Source organism: Schistocerca cancellata, chromosome 3 (assembly GCF_023864275.1).
Source record: "Schistocerca cancellata isolate TAMUIC-IGC-003103 chromosome 3, iqSchCanc2.1, whole genome shotgun sequence".
NCBI classification, from domain to species: domain Eukaryota; kingdom Metazoa; phylum Arthropoda; class Insecta; order Orthoptera; family Acrididae; genus Schistocerca; species Schistocerca cancellata.
The window spans coordinates 706,209,283-706,219,041 of record NC_064628.1 but is presented as its reverse complement, the minus strand read 5'-3'; the positions used below and the strand labels follow the sequence as shown (position 1 = coordinate 706,219,041).

General features: G+C 45.5%; 32 non-coding genes across 32 annotated transcripts; 21 read left to right on the top strand and 11 right to left on the bottom strand.

The window, feature by feature from the left end:
* Window positions 1–231: 231 nt before the first annotated feature.
* On the bottom strand, window positions 232–303 carry Trnaa-cgc (transfer RNA alanine (anticodon CGC)). The gene has a single exon. It is a non-coding gene; the product is annotated as a tRNA-Ala (tRNA).
* A 118-nt stretch (window positions 304–421) lies between these two features.
* Window positions 422–493, top strand: Trnaw-cca (transfer RNA tryptophan (anticodon CCA)). The gene has a single exon. It is a non-coding gene; the product is annotated as a tRNA-Trp (tRNA).
* A 318-nt stretch (window positions 494–811) lies between these two features.
* Window positions 812–883, top strand: Trnac-gca (transfer RNA cysteine (anticodon GCA)). The gene has a single exon. It is a non-coding gene; the product is annotated as a tRNA-Cys (tRNA).
* Window positions 884–1,157: 274 nt separating this feature from the next.
* Trnaa-cgc (transfer RNA alanine (anticodon CGC)) lies at window positions 1,158–1,229 on the bottom strand. The gene has a single exon. It is a non-coding gene; the product is annotated as a tRNA-Ala (tRNA).
* Window positions 1,230–1,347: 118 nt separating this feature from the next.
* On the top strand, window positions 1,348–1,419 carry Trnaw-cca (transfer RNA tryptophan (anticodon CCA)). The gene has a single exon. It is a non-coding gene; the product is annotated as a tRNA-Trp (tRNA).
* A 318-nt stretch (window positions 1,420–1,737) lies between these two features.
* Window positions 1,738–1,809, top strand: Trnac-gca (transfer RNA cysteine (anticodon GCA)). Its single transcript has one exon. It is a non-coding gene; the product is annotated as a tRNA-Cys (tRNA).
* A 274-nt stretch (window positions 1,810–2,083) lies between these two features.
* Trnaa-cgc (transfer RNA alanine (anticodon CGC)) lies at window positions 2,084–2,155 on the bottom strand. The gene has a single exon. It is a non-coding gene; the product is annotated as a tRNA-Ala (tRNA).
* A 118-nt stretch (window positions 2,156–2,273) lies between these two features.
* Trnaw-cca (transfer RNA tryptophan (anticodon CCA)) lies at window positions 2,274–2,345 on the top strand. Its single transcript has one exon. It is a non-coding gene; the product is annotated as a tRNA-Trp (tRNA).
* Window positions 2,346–2,663: 318 nt separating this feature from the next.
* Window positions 2,664–2,735, top strand: Trnac-gca (transfer RNA cysteine (anticodon GCA)). The gene has a single exon. It is a non-coding gene; the product is annotated as a tRNA-Cys (tRNA).
* A 274-nt stretch (window positions 2,736–3,009) lies between these two features.
* On the bottom strand, window positions 3,010–3,081 carry Trnaa-cgc (transfer RNA alanine (anticodon CGC)). Its single transcript has one exon. It is a non-coding gene; the product is annotated as a tRNA-Ala (tRNA).
* A 118-nt stretch (window positions 3,082–3,199) lies between these two features.
* On the top strand, window positions 3,200–3,271 carry Trnaw-cca (transfer RNA tryptophan (anticodon CCA)). Its single transcript has one exon. It is a non-coding gene; the product is annotated as a tRNA-Trp (tRNA).
* Window positions 3,272–3,589: 318 nt separating this feature from the next.
* Trnac-gca (transfer RNA cysteine (anticodon GCA)) lies at window positions 3,590–3,661 on the top strand. The gene has a single exon. It is a non-coding gene; the product is annotated as a tRNA-Cys (tRNA).
* Window positions 3,662–3,935: 274 nt separating this feature from the next.
* Trnaa-cgc (transfer RNA alanine (anticodon CGC)) lies at window positions 3,936–4,007 on the bottom strand. The gene has a single exon. It is a non-coding gene; the product is annotated as a tRNA-Ala (tRNA).
* Window positions 4,008–4,125: 118 nt separating this feature from the next.
* Window positions 4,126–4,197, top strand: Trnaw-cca (transfer RNA tryptophan (anticodon CCA)). The gene has a single exon. It is a non-coding gene; the product is annotated as a tRNA-Trp (tRNA).
* A 318-nt stretch (window positions 4,198–4,515) lies between these two features.
* Trnac-gca (transfer RNA cysteine (anticodon GCA)) lies at window positions 4,516–4,587 on the top strand. The gene has a single exon. It is a non-coding gene; the product is annotated as a tRNA-Cys (tRNA).
* Window positions 4,588–4,861: 274 nt separating this feature from the next.
* On the bottom strand, window positions 4,862–4,933 carry Trnaa-cgc (transfer RNA alanine (anticodon CGC)). Its single transcript has one exon. It is a non-coding gene; the product is annotated as a tRNA-Ala (tRNA).
* Window positions 4,934–5,051: 118 nt separating this feature from the next.
* On the top strand, window positions 5,052–5,123 carry Trnaw-cca (transfer RNA tryptophan (anticodon CCA)). Its single transcript has one exon. It is a non-coding gene; the product is annotated as a tRNA-Trp (tRNA).
* Window positions 5,124–5,441: 318 nt separating this feature from the next.
* Trnac-gca (transfer RNA cysteine (anticodon GCA)) lies at window positions 5,442–5,513 on the top strand. Its single transcript has one exon. It is a non-coding gene; the product is annotated as a tRNA-Cys (tRNA).
* Window positions 5,514–5,787: 274 nt separating this feature from the next.
* Trnaa-cgc (transfer RNA alanine (anticodon CGC)) lies at window positions 5,788–5,859 on the bottom strand. Its single transcript has one exon. It is a non-coding gene; the product is annotated as a tRNA-Ala (tRNA).
* A 118-nt stretch (window positions 5,860–5,977) lies between these two features.
* Trnaw-cca (transfer RNA tryptophan (anticodon CCA)) lies at window positions 5,978–6,049 on the top strand. The gene has a single exon. It is a non-coding gene; the product is annotated as a tRNA-Trp (tRNA).
* Window positions 6,050–6,367: 318 nt separating this feature from the next.
* Window positions 6,368–6,439, top strand: Trnac-gca (transfer RNA cysteine (anticodon GCA)). The gene has a single exon. It is a non-coding gene; the product is annotated as a tRNA-Cys (tRNA).
* A 274-nt stretch (window positions 6,440–6,713) lies between these two features.
* Trnaa-cgc (transfer RNA alanine (anticodon CGC)) lies at window positions 6,714–6,785 on the bottom strand. Its single transcript has one exon. It is a non-coding gene; the product is annotated as a tRNA-Ala (tRNA).
* Window positions 6,786–6,903: 118 nt separating this feature from the next.
* On the top strand, window positions 6,904–6,975 carry Trnaw-cca (transfer RNA tryptophan (anticodon CCA)). Its single transcript has one exon. It is a non-coding gene; the product is annotated as a tRNA-Trp (tRNA).
* Window positions 6,976–7,293: 318 nt separating this feature from the next.
* Window positions 7,294–7,365, top strand: Trnac-gca (transfer RNA cysteine (anticodon GCA)). The gene has a single exon. It is a non-coding gene; the product is annotated as a tRNA-Cys (tRNA).
* A 274-nt stretch (window positions 7,366–7,639) lies between these two features.
* Trnaa-cgc (transfer RNA alanine (anticodon CGC)) lies at window positions 7,640–7,711 on the bottom strand. The gene has a single exon. It is a non-coding gene; the product is annotated as a tRNA-Ala (tRNA).
* Window positions 7,712–7,829: 118 nt separating this feature from the next.
* Trnaw-cca (transfer RNA tryptophan (anticodon CCA)) lies at window positions 7,830–7,901 on the top strand. Its single transcript has one exon. It is a non-coding gene; the product is annotated as a tRNA-Trp (tRNA).
* A 318-nt stretch (window positions 7,902–8,219) lies between these two features.
* Trnac-gca (transfer RNA cysteine (anticodon GCA)) lies at window positions 8,220–8,291 on the top strand. The gene has a single exon. It is a non-coding gene; the product is annotated as a tRNA-Cys (tRNA).
* Window positions 8,292–8,565: 274 nt separating this feature from the next.
* On the bottom strand, window positions 8,566–8,637 carry Trnaa-cgc (transfer RNA alanine (anticodon CGC)). The gene has a single exon. It is a non-coding gene; the product is annotated as a tRNA-Ala (tRNA).
* Window positions 8,638–8,755: 118 nt separating this feature from the next.
* Window positions 8,756–8,827, top strand: Trnaw-cca (transfer RNA tryptophan (anticodon CCA)). Its single transcript has one exon. It is a non-coding gene; the product is annotated as a tRNA-Trp (tRNA).
* A 318-nt stretch (window positions 8,828–9,145) lies between these two features.
* Window positions 9,146–9,217, top strand: Trnac-gca (transfer RNA cysteine (anticodon GCA)). The gene has a single exon. It is a non-coding gene; the product is annotated as a tRNA-Cys (tRNA).
* A 274-nt stretch (window positions 9,218–9,491) lies between these two features.
* On the bottom strand, window positions 9,492–9,563 carry Trnaa-cgc (transfer RNA alanine (anticodon CGC)). The gene has a single exon. It is a non-coding gene; the product is annotated as a tRNA-Ala (tRNA).
* A 118-nt stretch (window positions 9,564–9,681) lies between these two features.
* Trnaw-cca (transfer RNA tryptophan (anticodon CCA)) lies at window positions 9,682–9,753 on the top strand. The gene has a single exon. It is a non-coding gene; the product is annotated as a tRNA-Trp (tRNA).
* Window positions 9,754–9,759: the final 6 nt, after the last annotated feature.

The following is a 9,759-nucleotide window of genomic DNA, read 5'->3' as shown; positions in this document are numbered from 1 at the left end:
TGAGTTGCAAATACATGTTTGAGATGCACTCCGCACGCCATACCGAAGGCTTTGGAGCAACATTTCAATGGGAGGATCGCAGCCAAGGGTCTTGCAGGTCATCGTCCTGCCGCCATGAGGTCGAACTGTACGAAATCCACTTGCTTGGGGGAAGAATCTTGTACACTGAATTTTATAGAATATGGTGATAGGCAAAAGTTTTCATGTACTGCTGCACGGAGAAACAAAAATTGGAGGAGCTGGGATTTGAACCCAGGACTTTCTGCATGCGAAGCAGACACTCTACCACTGAGTTACACCCCCGCCAGAGCAAGTACATCTGGGACGAGTCTCTCCTGGATACTACTGTCATTATTTCTTAGGTTTGAACGGTACAGTAAGTTTTCGAGGAACCTATTCATGACAAGACCTAAGCAGCGTCGACTCCGTGGCGCAACGGTAGCGCGTCTGACTCCAGATCAGAAGGTTGCGTGTTCAAATCACGTCGGGGTCACAATGAAATTTTCGTTTACGAAAGCCATAGGCGAGTATGTCAGTTTAATCAGATACCAAACGATTACAAAGAACGGACGAACAGAACTTGCTTGAAAAAAGCTACTAGTGCAATTTTCGCATTCTGACATTAAGGTGAAGGCGCCGACTCGCACTTTCTCCAGGCGCGAGGTGTCTAGTATTTTTGATATTTATATCGTTTAACGCTAATATATAACTGAGAGATAATGATTACACGATATTTTGCTCGATTAGACGTCTTTAGCCAGGCAGAGTGTAATATTTTTCGTTAAGTTATGGGAATAGGAAGATCGTGAAAGGGGGTATAGCTCAGTCGTAGAGCATTCGACTGCAGATCGAGAGGTCCCCGGTTCAATCCCGGGTGCCCCCTTGATTTTTCAGTATCTCGAAAAAACAAAAGACGATTGTCGCGGTGAGTTGCAAATACATGTTTGAGATGCACTCCGCACGCCATACCGAAGGCTTTGGAGCAACATTTCAATGGGAGGATCGCAGCCAAGGGTCTTGCAGGTCATCGTCCTGCCGCCATGAGGTCGAACTGTACGAAATCCACTTGCTTGGGGGAAGAATCTTGTACACTGAATTTTATAGAATATGGTGATAGGCAAAAGTTTTCATGTACTGCTGCACGGAGAAACAAAAATTGGAGGAGCTGGGATTTGAACCCAGGACTTTCTGCATGCGAAGCAGACACTCTACCACTGAGTTACACCCCCGCCAGAGCAAGTACATCTGGGACGAGTCTCTCCTGGATACTACTGTCATTATTTCTTAGGTTTGAACGGTACAGTAAGTTTTCGAGGAACCTATTCATGACAAGACCTAAGCAGCGTCGACTCCGTGGCGCAACGGTAGCGCGTCTGACTCCAGATCAGAAGGTTGCGTGTTCAAATCACGTCGGGGTCACAATGAAATTTTCGTTTACGAAAGCCATAGGCGAGTATGTCAGTTTAATCAGATACCAAACGATTACAAAGAACGGACGAACAGAACTTGCTTGAAAAAAGCTACTAGTGCAATTTTCGCATTCTGACATTAAGGTGAAGGCGCCGACTCGCACTTTCTCCAGGCGCGAGGTGTCTAGTATTTTTGATATTTATATCGTTTAACGCTAATATATAACTGAGAGATAATGATTACACGATATTTTGCTCGATTAGACGTCTTTAGCCAGGCAGAGTGTAATATTTTTCGTTAAGTTATGGGAATAGGAAGATCGTGAAAGGGGGTATAGCTCAGTCGTAGAGCATTCGACTGCAGATCGAGAGGTCCCCGGTTCAATCCCGGGTGCCCCCTTCATTTTTCAGTATCTCGAAAAAACAAAAGACGATTGTCGCGGTGAGTTGCAAATACATGTTTGAGATGCACTCCGCACGCCATACCGAAGGCTTTGGAGCAACATTTCAATGGGAGGATCGCAGCCAAGGGTCTTGCAGGTCATCGTCCTGCCGCCATGAGGTCGAACTGTACGAAATCCACTTGCTTGGGGGAAGAATCTTGTACACTGAATTTTATAGAATATGGTGATAGGCAAAAGTTTTCATGTACTGCTGCACGGAGAAACAAAAATTGGAGGAGCTGGGATTTGAACCCAGGACTTTCTGCATGCGAAGCAGACACTCTACCACTGAGTTACACCCCCGCCAGAGCAAGTACATCTGGGACGAGTCTCTCCTGGATACTACTGTCATTATTTCTTAGGTTTGAACGGTACAGTAAGTTTTCGAGGAACCTATTCATGACAAGACCTAAGCAGCGTCGACTCCGTGGCGCAACGGTAGCGCGTCTGACTCCAGATCAGAAGGTTGCGTGTTCAAATCACGTCGGGGTCACAATGAAATTTTCGTTTACGAAAGCCATAGGCGAGTATGTCAGTTTAATCAGATACCAAACGATTACAAAGAACGGACGAACAGAACTTGCTTGAAAAAAGCTACTAGTGCAATTTTCGCATTCTGACATTAAGGTGAAGGCGCCGACTCGCACTTTCTCCAGGCGCGAGGTGTCTAGTATTTTTGATATTTATATCGTTTAACGCTAATATATAACTGAGAGATAATGATTACACGATATTTTACTCGATTAGACGTCTTTAGCCAGGCAGAGTGTAATATTTTTCGTTAAGTTATGGGAATAGGAAGATCGTGAAAGGGGGTATAGCTCAGTCGTAGAGCATTCGACTGCAGATCGAGAGGTCCCCGGTTCAATCCCGGGTGCCCCCTTCATTTTTCAGTATCTCGAAAAAACAAAAGACGATTGTCGCGGTGAGTTGCAAATACATGTTTGAGATGCACTCCGCACGCCATACCGAAGGCTTTGGAGCAACATTTCAATGGGAGGATCGCAGCCAAGGGTCTTGCAGGTCATCGTCCTGCCGCCATGAGGTCGAACTGTACGAAATCCACTTGCTTGGGGGAAGAATCTTGTACACTGAATTTTATAGAATATGGTGATAGGCAAAAGTTTTCATGTACTGCTGCACGGAGAAACAAAAATTGGAGGAGCTGGGATTTGAACCCAGGACTTTCTGCATGCGAAGCAGACACTCTACCACTGAGTTACACCCCCGCCAGAGCAAGTACATCTGGGACGAGTCTCTCCTGGATACTACTGTCATTATTTCTTAGGTTTGAACGGTACAGTAAGTTTTCGAGGAACCTATTCATGACAAGACCTAAGCAGCGTCGACTCCGTGGCGCAACGGTAGCGCGTCTGACTCCAGATCAGAAGGTTGCGTGTTCAAATCACGTCGGGGTCACAATGAAATTTTCGTTTACGAAAGCCATAGGCGAGTATGTCAGTTTAATCAGATACCAAACGATTACAAAGAACGGACGAACAGAACTTGCTTGAAAAAAGCTACTAGTGCAATTTTCGCATTCTGACATTAAGGTGAAGGCGCCGACTCGCACTTTCTCCAGGCGCGAGGTGTCTAGTATTTTTGATATTTATATCGTTTAACGCTAATATATAACTGAGAGATAATGATTACACGATATTTTGCTCGATTAGACGTCTTTAGCCAGGCAGAGTGTAATATTTTTCGTTAAGTTATGGGAATAGGAAGATCGTGAAAGGGGGTATAGCTCAGTCGTAGAGCATTCGACTGCAGATCGAGAGGTCCCCGGTTCAATCCCGGGTGCCCCCTTCATTTTTCAGTATCTCGAAAAAACAAAAGACGATTGTCGCGGTGAGTTGCAAATACATGTTTGAGATGCACTCCGCACGCCATACCGAAGGCTTTGGAGCAACATTTCAATGGGAGGATCGCAGCCAAGGGTCTTGCAGGTCATCGTCCTGCCGCCATGAGGTCGAACTGTACGAAATCCACTTGCTTGGGGGAAGAATCTTGTACACTGAATTTTATAGAATATGGTGATAGGCAAAAGTTTTCATGTACTGCTGCACGGAGAAACAAAAATTGGAGGAGCTGGGATTTGAACCCAGGACTTTCTGCATGCGAAGCAGACACTCTACCACTGAGTTACACCCCCGCCAGAGCAAGTACATCTGGGACGAGTCTCTCCTGGATACTACTGTCATTATTTCTTAGGTTTGAACGGTACAGTAAGTTTTCGAGGAACCTATTCATGACAAGACCTAAGCAGCGTCGACTCCGTGGCGCAACGGTAGCGCGTCTGACTCCAGATCAGAAGGTTGCGTGTTCAAATCACGTCGGGGTCACAATGAAATTTTCGTTTACGAAAGCCATAGGCGAGTATGTCAGTTTAATCAGATACCAAACGATTACAAAGAACGGACGAACAGAACTTGCTTGAAAAAAGCTACTAGTGCAATTTTCGCATTCTGACATTAAGGTGAAGGCGCCGACTCGCACTTTCTCCAGGCGCGAGGTGTCTAGTATTTTTGATATTTATATCGTTTAACGCTAATATATAACTGAGAGATAATGATTACACGATATTTTGCTCGATTAGACGTCTTTAGCCAGGCAGAGTGTAATATTTTTCGTTAAGTTATGGGAATAGGAAGATCGTGAAAGGGGGTATAGCTCAGTCGTAGAGCATTCGACTGCAGATCGAGAGGTCCCCGGTTCAATCCCGGGTGCCCCCTTCATTTTTCAGTATCTCGAAAAAACAAAAGACGATTGTCGCGGTGAGTTGCAAATACATGTTTGAGATGCACTCCGCACGCCATACCGAAGGCTTTGGAGCAACATTTCAATGGGAGGATCGCAGCCAAGGGTCTTGCAGGTCATCGTCCTGCCGCCATGAGGTCGAACTGTACGAAATCCACTTGCTTGGGGGAAGAATCTTGTACACTGAATTTTATAGAATATGGTGATAGGCAAAAGTTTTCATGTACTGCTGCACGGAGAAACAAAAATTGGAGGAGCTGGGATTTGAACCCAGGACTTTCTGCATGCGAAGCAGACACTCTACCACTGAGTTACACCCCCGCCAGAGCAAGTACATCTGGGACGAGTCTCTCCTGGATACTACTGTCATTATTTCTTAGGTTTGAACGGTACAGTAAGTTTTCGAGGAACCTATTCATGACAAGACCTAAGCAGCGTCGACTCCGTGGCGCAACGGTAGCGCGTCTGACTCCAGATCAGAAGGTTGCGTGTTCAAATCACGCCGGGGTCACAATGAAATTTTCGTTTACGAAAGCCATAGGCGAGTATGTCAGTTTAATCAGATACCAAACGATTACAAAGAACGGACGAACAGAACTTGCTTGAAAAAAGCTACTAGTGCAATTTTCGCATTCTGACATTAAGGTGAAGGCGCCGACTCGCACTTTCTCCAGGCGCGAGGTGTCTAGTATTTTTGATATTTATATCGTTTAACGCTAATATATAACTGAGAGATAATGATTACACGATATTTTGCTCGATTAGACGTCTTTAGCCAGGCAGAGTGTAATATTTTTCGTTAAGTTATGGGAATAGGAAGATCGTGAAAGGGGGTATAGCTCAGTCGTAGAGCATTCGACTGCAGATCGAGAGGTCCCCGGTTCAATCCCGGGTGCCCCCTTCATTTTTCAGTATCTCGAAAAAACAAAAGACGATTGTCGCGGTGAGTTGCAAATACATGTTTGAGATGCACTCCGCACGCCATACCGAAGGCTTTGGAGCAACATTTCAATGGGAGGATCGCAGCCAAGGGTCTTGCAGGTCATCGTCCTGCCGCCATGAGGTCGAACTGTACGAAATCCACTTGCTTGGGGGAAGAATCTTGTACACTGAATTTTATAGAATATGGTGATAGGCAAAAGTTTTCATGTACTGCTGCACGGAGAAACAAAAATTGGAGGAGCTGGGATTTGAACCCAGGACTTTCTGCATGCGAAGCAGACACTCTACCACTGAGTTACACCCCCGCCAGAGCAAGTACATCTGGGACGAGTCTCTCCTGGATACTACTGTCATTATTTCTTAGGTTTGAACGGTACAGTAAGTTTTCGAGGAACCTATTCATGACAAGACCTAAGCAGCGTCGACTCCGTGGCGCAACGGTAGCGCGTCTGACTCCAGATCAGAAGGTTGCGTGTTCAAATCACGTCGGGGTCACAATGAAATTTTCGTTTACGAAAGCCATAGGCGAGTATGTCAGTTTAATCAGATACCAAACGATTACAAAGAACGGACGAACAGAACTTGCTTGAAAAAAGCTACTAGTGCAATTTTCGCATTCTGACATTAAGGTGAAGGCGCCGACTCGCACTTTCTCCAGGCGCGAGGTGTCTAGTATTTTTGATATTTATATCGTTTAACGCTAATATATAACTGAGAGATAATGATTACACGATATTTTGCTCGATTAGACGTCTTTAGCCAGGCAGAGTGTAATATTTTTCGTTAAGTTATGGGAATAGGAAGATCGTGAAAGGGGGTATAGCTCAGTCGTAGAGCATTCGACTGCAGATCGAGAGGTCCCCGGTTCAATCCCGGGTGCCCCCTTGATTTTTCAGTATCTCGAAAAAACAAAAGACGATTGTCGCGGTGAGTTGCAAATACATGTTTGAGATGCACTCCGCACGCCATACCGAAGGCTTTGGAGCAACATTTCAATGGGAGGATCGCAGCCAAGGGTCTTGCAGGTCATCGTCCTGCCGCCATGAGGTCGAACTGTACGAAATCCACTTGCTTGGGGGAAGAATCTTGTACACTGAATTTTATAGAATATGGTGATAGGCAAAAGTTTTCATGTACTGCTGCACGGAGAAACAAAAATTGGAGGAGCTGGGATTTGAACCCAGGACTTTCTGCATGCGAAGCAGACACTCTACCACTGAGTTACACCCCCGCCAGAGCAAGTACATCTGGGACGAGTCTCTCCTGGATACTACTGTCATTATTTCTTAGGTTTGAACGGTACAGTAAGTTTTCGAGGAACCTATTCATGACAAGACCTAAGCAGCGTCGACTCCGTGGCGCAACGGTAGCGCGTCTGACTCCAGATCAGAAGGTTGCGTGTTCAAATCACGTCGGGGTCACAATGAAATTTTCGTTTACGAAAGCCATAGGCGAGTATGTCAGTTTAATCAGATACCAAACGATTACAAAGAACGGACGAACAGAACTTGCTTGAAAAAAGCTACTAGTGCAATTTTCGCATTCTGACATTAAGGTGAAGGCGCCGACTCGCACTTTCTCCAGGCGCGAGGTGTCTAGTATTTTTGATATTTATATCGTTTAACGCTAATATATAACTGAGAGATAATGATTACACGATATTTTGCTCGATTAGACGTCTTTAGCCAGGCAGAGTGTAATATTTTTCGTTAAGTTATGGGAATAGGAAGATCGTGAAAGGGGGTATAGCTCAGTCGTAGAGCATTCGACTGCAGATCGAGAGGTCCCCGGTTCAATCCCGGGTGCCCCCTTCATTTTTCAGTATCTCGAAAAAACAAAAGACGATTGTCGCGGTGAGTTGCAAATACATGTTTGAGATGCACTCCGCACGCCATACCGAAGGCTTTGGAGCAACATTTCAATGGGAGGATCGCAGCCAAGGGTCTTGCAGGTCATCGTCCTGCCGCCATGAGGTCGAACTGTACGAAATCCACTTGCTTGGGGGAAGAATCTTGTACACTGAATTTTATAGAATATGGTGATAGGCAAAAGTTTTCATGTACTGCTGCACGGAGAAACAAAAATTGGAGGAGCTGGGATTTGAACCCAGGACTTTCTGCATGCGAAGCAGACACTCTACCACTGAGTTACACCCCCGCCAGAGCAAGTACATCTGGGACGAGTCTCTCCTGGATACTACTGTCATTATTTCTTAGGTTTGAACGGTACAGTAAGTTTTCGAGGAACCTATTCATGACAAGACCTAAGCAGCGTCGACTCCGTGGCGCAACGGTAGCGCGTCTGACTCCAGATCAGAAGGTTGCGTGTTCAAATCACGTCGGGGTCACAATGAAATTTTCGTTTACGAAAGCCATAGGCGAGTATGTCAGTTTAATCAGATACCAAACGATTACAAAGAACGGACGAACAGAACTTGCTTGAAAAAAGCTACTAGTGCAATTTTCGCATTCTGACATTAAGGTGAAGGCGCCGACTCGCACTTTCTCCAGGCGCGAGGTGTCTAGTATTTTTGATATTTATATCGTTTAACGCTAATATATAACTGAGAGATAATGATTACACGATATTTTGCTCGATTAGACGTCTTTAGCCAGGCAGAGTGTAATATTTTTCGTTAAGTTATGGGAATAGGAAGATCGTGAAAGGGGGTATAGCTCAGTCGTAGAGCATTCGACTGCAGATCGAGAGGTCCCCGGTTCAATCCCGGGTGCCCCCTTGATTTTTCAGTATCTCGAAAAAACAAAAGACGATTGTCGCGGTGAGTTGCAAATACATGTTTGAGATGCACTCCGCACGCCATACCGAAGGCTTTGGAGCAACATTTCAATGGGAGGATCGCAGCCAAGGGTCTTGCAGGTCATCGTCCTGCCGCCATGAGGTCGAACTGTACGAAATCCACTTGCTTGGGGGAAGAATCTTGTACACTGAATTTTATAGAATATGGTGATAGGCAAAAGTTTTCATGTACTGCTGCACGGAGAAACAAAAATTGGAGGAGCTGGGATTTGAACCCAGGACTTTCTGCATGCGAAGCAGACACTCTACCACTGAGTTACACCCCCGCCAGAGCAAGTACATCTGGGACGAGTCTCTCCTGGATACTACTGTCATTATTTCTTAGGTTTGAACGGTACAGTAAGTTTTCGAGGAACCTATTCATGACAAGACCTAAGCAGCGTCGACTCCGTGGCGCAACGGTAGCGCGTCTGACTCCAGATCAGAAGGTTGCGTGTTCAAATCACGTCGGGGTCACAATGAAATTTTCGTTTACGAAAGCCATAGGCGAGTATGTCAGTTTAATCAGATACCAAACGATTACAAAGAACGGACGAACAGAACTTGCTTGAAAAAAGCTACTAGTGCAATTTTCGCATTCTGACATTAAGGTGAAGGCGCCGACTCGCACTTTCTCCAGGCGCGAGGTGTCTAGTATTTTTGATATTTATATCGTTTAACGCTAATATATAACTGAGAGATAATGATTACACGATATTTTGCTCGATTAGACGTCTTTAGCCAGGCAGAGTGTAATATTTTTCGTTAAGTTATGGGAATAGGAAGATCGTGAAAGGGGGTATAGCTCAGTCGTAGAGCATTCGACTGCAGATCGAGAGGTCCCCGGTTCAATCCCGGGTGCCCCCTTCATTTTTCAGTATCTCGAAAAAACAAAAGACGATTGTCGCGGTGAGTTGCAAATACATGTTTGAGATGCACTCCGCACGCCATACCGAAGGCTTTGGAGCAACATTTCAATGGGAGGATCGCAGCCAAGGGTCTTGCAGGTCATCGTCCTGCCGCCATGAGGTCGAACTGTACGAAATCCACTTGCTTGGGGGAAGAATCTTGTACACTGAATTTTATAGAATATGGTGATAGGCAAAAGTTTTCATGTACTGCTGCACGGAGAAACAAAAATTGGAGGAGCTGGGATTTGAACCCAGGACTTTCTGCATGCGAAGCAGACACTCTACCACTGAGTTACACCCCCGCCAGAGCAAGTACATCTGGGACGAGTCTCTCCTGGATACTACTGTCATTATTTCTTAGGTTTGAACGGTACAGTAAGTTTTCGAGGAACCTATTCATGACAAGACCTAAGCAGCGTCGACTCCGTGGCGCAACGGTAGCGCGTCTGACTCCAGATCAGAAGGTTGCGTGTTCAAATCACGTCGGGGTCACAATGA